The 5,347-nt window shown below is 42.0% G+C and overlaps 1 non-coding gene across 1 annotated transcript; it reads left to right on the top strand.

Annotated features, from left to right (window-relative positions):
* The first annotated feature begins 5,275 nt into the window (after positions 1-5,275).
* TRNAA-CGC (transfer RNA alanine (anticodon CGC)) lies at positions 5,276-5,347 on the top strand. The gene has a single exon. It is a non-coding gene; the product is annotated as a tRNA-Ala (tRNA).

Here is a 5,347-nt window from a genome sequence, read left to right as displayed (position 1 = left end):
TATTAAGCTACATCGTTAATTCGTGCCCAAGTGTTCTTAATGCTAACAGGAAGCCTAAAACCACATAATGGTGGCAGGAACTTTCTGTTTCTTACTTCTGATACAAAAGCAAATTAGCCTAAAAACAACAAAAACCTAAAAGAAACCTTGTTCATCCCTCTGTACTTATTAGCTCAATATAAGTCTGGATAAGCTACCTGGAGATCTTCTTAGATGAATCCCTTACTCCCCAAATCCAACATGGCTCCAAGTCCTGTGTCAATCAATGTTCTTTCTTGTTCTCTCAAATCTTTCCATTTTCATGCCTAAATTCACTCTTTTGTTTACCTATCTAAACCTTGTAAGACTCTCTAAAATTGTCTTTTTGCCTACTATGGGAGGATAGAGTACAAAAATTGCTGGGTTGCCTACATTTGACCAATGGTTTTCTTATTCTATTGCACTCTGGTTTTGCTCCCTCAAAATCTTGACTTTAGGAGCCAGTTGAGGGCAGCCCGGGTGGCTCAGTGGTTTAGCACAGCCTTTGGCCCAGGGCATGATCCTGCATGGAGCCTGCTTCTCCATCTGCCTGTGTCTCCGCCTCTCTTTGTGTTTCTCATGAATAAATAAATAAAATTAAAAAAAAAAAAAAAAGAGCCAGTTGAGAAAATAGGAAGTTATATGGAAGGAGGCGCACACTGTAAGAGAAAGCCAGGTTTCAATTAGCTTCTAAGAATTAGAGATATGTAGGTGAACAGAAAGACTAGCTTTAACAGGGGTTTAAACACTGAAATCTCACATTAAAAGAGTAAACTAGGGCACCTGGCTGGCTCAGAGGTTTAGCGCCGCCTTCAGCCCAGGGCATGATCCTGGAGACCCGGGATCTAGTCCCACAATGGGCTCCCTGCTTGGAACTTGCTTCTGCCTCTCTCTCTCTCTCTCTCTCTGTTTCTCTCATGAGTAAATAAATAAAATCTTTAAAAAAAATTTTTTAAAAAGAGTAAACCACCAACAGCTGATCTTTGCTACTTCATAGGCAAAGAAATCATAGAAATCTAATCAAGTGGATTTTAATCTCATACTTTCTCTTTATTCTGGGTTTCCACACTGATTTTGCTCCCGTTTATACCGGAGATGTTTAAGCCTGAATCAAGTATTCAGCACTCCTCCCAACATAACCACATACAGGGTTTCAGAAAAGCTGGCTTCTTGTGTTTTTTGTGGGAGCTACCTGTAACAGGGGCTCCTGCACAGAGGGACCCCAGACCAGTCCAGGCATGCTCACACTGTTTATCCAGCAACATAAAGAGCAGCCAGGCATTGTCAAAGCCATGACAGTGTTGGACTCTACAAGTCAGATCTCCCTGTGGGAAGCACCTTCTCTTTCTCTGGGAGGAAGGGGACCTTGTCCATTTTTTCTTTTGAATTCAGAAGATGGGAAGAAAGATAGAGTGAACCTTCTACGAATACATCTCTTTTTGGATGAAATCTTCCTAATAAATTGATCCAATCCAATTTCTAGGTGCTTGACTTTCCAGGCTAGTGGTGTCCAAACCAGCTGATTAACAGAATCACATGGGAGACTTTAAAATCATAGAAATTACTGACTGCTTCTGGCCTACAGACAACTCCTCTTGGTCTCTTCACTGTCCAAGTTGCCTTAGATCTTCCTCTAAAGTTTCTGTGGGAAGGGCACCTGGGTGGCTCAGCTGGCTGAATGACCAACTCTTGATTTTGGCTCAGGTCATGATCTCAGGGTTATGGATTGAGCCTCACTTTGAGCCCTGCCCTGCATTGATCCCTGTATGGGGCTCTATACTCAGTGGGGAGTCTTCTAGAGATTCTCTCTGTGCCCCTCCCACTCCCACTTGAGTGTTCTCTCTTTCTCAAAATCAGTCTTAAAAACAACAACAAAGTTCCTGTGGGACTTGACTGTCACACAAAATATTGGCCAAACTCAGGACTACTCTTTGTGTTGTATGTGATGAAGTTGAGGACTTCTCTAGGCCTATGGAGATGTTATAAGGTCTTAGATTTTTGCAAAGGCTTTACAAAATGTAGTGTCTCAGCTTACATATTGCCTCTTTGTGCTTTATTTAGGGGAGAATTCTGTCCAAACGAGGCTCTGTAATAAGCTGTAGCTTTTCCTTCCTTATCCCTCCCCTCTTCTTTGTAAGGGGTCTCCTGAACTAGACCTGAAACTTCCACTAACTGGGTCTACCCCAGGGATTACTAGAGTGGTGACAATAGAAAAACACACTGTTCTTCATTTATGACCAAGTTTTGTGATAAATTCATTCCTCTTCTGCCATATCTCCCCCACAGAAGCCTAAATTTTGAGATCGGCACTCATGTCACTCATCATGCTTCATTTCTCACCAATGTTATTATCTTGTTCCACTTTTATCTTTTCTCTCATTGGGACCTAATTCCCCCAAAATAACACACTGCTAATATTCTCTAATGCTAATCTCATGGGTTATCAAAAAATTTGAATAGCAAAATTAAAACCACCAAATCAATAAAATAGTATTTAGTAAGAGTTTATTGTGAATATAATAATAGCTCATGAACTAGGAGCTTTCAGATTTAGAGCTGGTATGAAGCTCAGGGCATGACATCACAGAATGGCTGATAAGGTAAAAATGAGGAAGTTGTTTAATTTTTTGCAGTGATTGGTTATTGCAGTGGGGGTTCCAGACATCAGGGAATTGCTTATAACTGATTATTTTACACCAGTTTTAGGAAGATGACTTTTTTTTTTTTTTTTTTTTACGATTATCAGAGGCATTTACAAGAAATAACCTATGTTTCACTTGTATTCATGAGATAAGCTAGAATTACCAATTTAACCTAGTTTGGATCTGTGGCTTAAATTGTTTTGTCTGCTCAATTTTCAAGTCTCTGTTTTGTATTTAATTTTTTGTATTTAATTTGTATTTAATTTTGTATTTAATTTTTGTATTAAATTTTAAATTTAATTTGTATTTAATTTTAATTTAATTTTAATTTTAATTTGTATTTAATTTGTATTTTAATTCTGTAGGGTCTTCCCCAACAGAAGTTAGAAGAAAAGAAAATTGGAGACAGAAGTAAACATTCCACCTGGGATTCTCCCTGGTGCAGAATTGGAACTGATGCTCCAGTAGTCCTTTGGTGAGCAGACCTAGGAGTGGGCTAGTCTGGGGGGATCTTAGTGGCATTAATGTTCTTTGATCTAGCATTCTGATATCCTTCTCACGGCAAAGGTTAAAAAAAGATTCAGGCTAGGATTTTGTGAAATAGTGAAGTTAAATACAGTAAATCTTGTTCTACCAACTGTTTGATCCTATACTAATCCAGAAATCAGAGCAATTGTCCATTGTAGGGATTTACTGTAGTGTAGGGTCTATCCAGGTGCGCAGCTCCATGGGAACAGAGGCTCAATGTGTAGGAGAGTCTGGGTTTATTCCTGGGTTCCTTCAATACAGCCTTTCTCTTTCCCCTCCAACACTGTACACATTCAAGTTGCATCAGTACAAGGAAGATAAGAAGGAGAGAGACAGAGAAAGATCATGCTCACTTAGGATCTCTGGAAAGGAAAGGAATAAGCATGCTATCACCACATGAATAAGTTCCTTCCTGCTGGTTCACAGCTCACTAAGGAACAGGAGGAAAAACAAAGAGCCAGAGGCATTTGGCTGACTCAGGTGGTAGAGCATGCAGCTCTTGGTCTCAGAATTGTGGGTTTGAGCCCCAGGTGGGGTGTACAGATTATTGAAAAATAAAATACTTTTTTTTTAAAGGAAAGAGCAAATAAAAAAAACCAGGCCATTATGGAATATTTGTTAAATTTTCTTTTGTATTCTCAGTTGAACCTGTGTGAAGGCTGAGGAACAGCAAACGTACCCATTGATTTTTGTCTCCTCTCATTTTCCTTATACACACGTAGAGGAAGGGAGGGAAGGAGGGAAGGAGTTGTCTGTTGGCCAGATCAATCACCAGTTGTGGCAGGGTGTCATCTCCAGGGTGAGGGAGCAGGGGAAAAACGGTTCTCAAAGAATGCAGTGCTTTCTGAGCAGCAAGTTGAGAAAACTGTTAGTGTTCATGAATGAAGATAGAGGTGTGGTGGACATAAGTCAGGAAAGCTGAACATAAAAGGCCTAAACGTCCTAGATTCCGGTTTGGAAAGTCCATAAAAGACGTCAACCAATTCTTCCCACAGCGTGTCACCTGATTGCAAATATTCTTCTGTGTTCACTGTCTCTGGTAAATCTTCCAGAGGATTCTGGAATACAGTCAGAACCAGGAGCCTCCAATTTTCCTTCTCTTCACTAGTAGACACATAACATTGTGAAGTCTTTAAATGAAAGTCTGCCTGAAATACACTTGCCAATATTACAAGAGGTTCTGGGATGAAGAGAGCCTATGTTTTTGGCATCAGTCAGTAGATTGTTGGTGACACTAGCTAAGCTGAAAGCAAGCATTTCAGAGCAAATGGCCCTTTCCTCTGTCTTTCATAGGTGAGCCAATCCTACTTGCTTTGAGGTGTCCAGGACTTCCCCTGAATTTTCCAGCCCATGGATGGCACCACTTGGAGCTTTCCAGGGCTCTTTGACTTCATCTCTCCAACATCCCTGTCTATTGCAGGCTTTGCCCGCCTCACTTGGTCCCCCAACTTTGCTCTGCTGCCCCAGGCCTGCCTTCGCCCCTGGTCATTCCTCCAGTTGTGTGTGTGTGGGGGGCGGGGGAGGTGGGTATCACTGAATTTACAGTGGAGATAGTTTTGAAGCTGTTGTTTGTAAAACCCCTTGTGGACATAATGGTCAAGAGAGTGAAAGAAAGAAAGAAAGAAAGAAAGAAAGAAAGAAAGAAAGAAAGAGAGGGGAACCAACCAGACAGGACCCGTGCCAAGTATGTGCCAGCTGCGCCAACAGGTGCGCTGTTCAGTCTCTGGTTCACCTGCGGCCACAGCTGCCCAGGCCCCGGGGGGCGCGTCCATCCCAAACCTCACCACCGCGGGCGCTGCAGGAGAAGTCCTTGGAACTTCCCTGGTGGAGGCAAGTAGCCCTCAGCCAACACTCTGCTGGTGAGCAGCCCCTGGAGCAGGTGACCCAGGTGGGGAGGCCTTCAGACGAGAGAAGGCACCATTCAGATTACAATCTAGTTACCCAGAGAAGACTGTGAATACTGTCCAGTTTAGTAATATCAAACATAGTGAAACTTAACCCAGTAGACTTTCTGCAGGCCAATTCTTATAGTTTGAAAATGGGAAAATAGAGTATTTCACAAATCAGGAGATATAGAAGGGAAGAAAGGGGGTGTAGCTCAGTGGTAGAGCGTGTGCTTCGCATGTACAAGGCCCTGGGTTCAATCCCCGGCACCTCCA

This window comes from Canis lupus, chromosome 35 (genome assembly GCF_003254725.2).
Source record: "Canis lupus dingo isolate Sandy chromosome 35, ASM325472v2, whole genome shotgun sequence".
Taxonomy (NCBI): Eukaryota; Metazoa; Chordata; class Mammalia; order Carnivora; family Canidae; genus Canis; species Canis lupus.
Note: the sequence above shows the minus strand (reverse complement) of the source record. Positions and strands in the feature narration are given on the sequence as shown.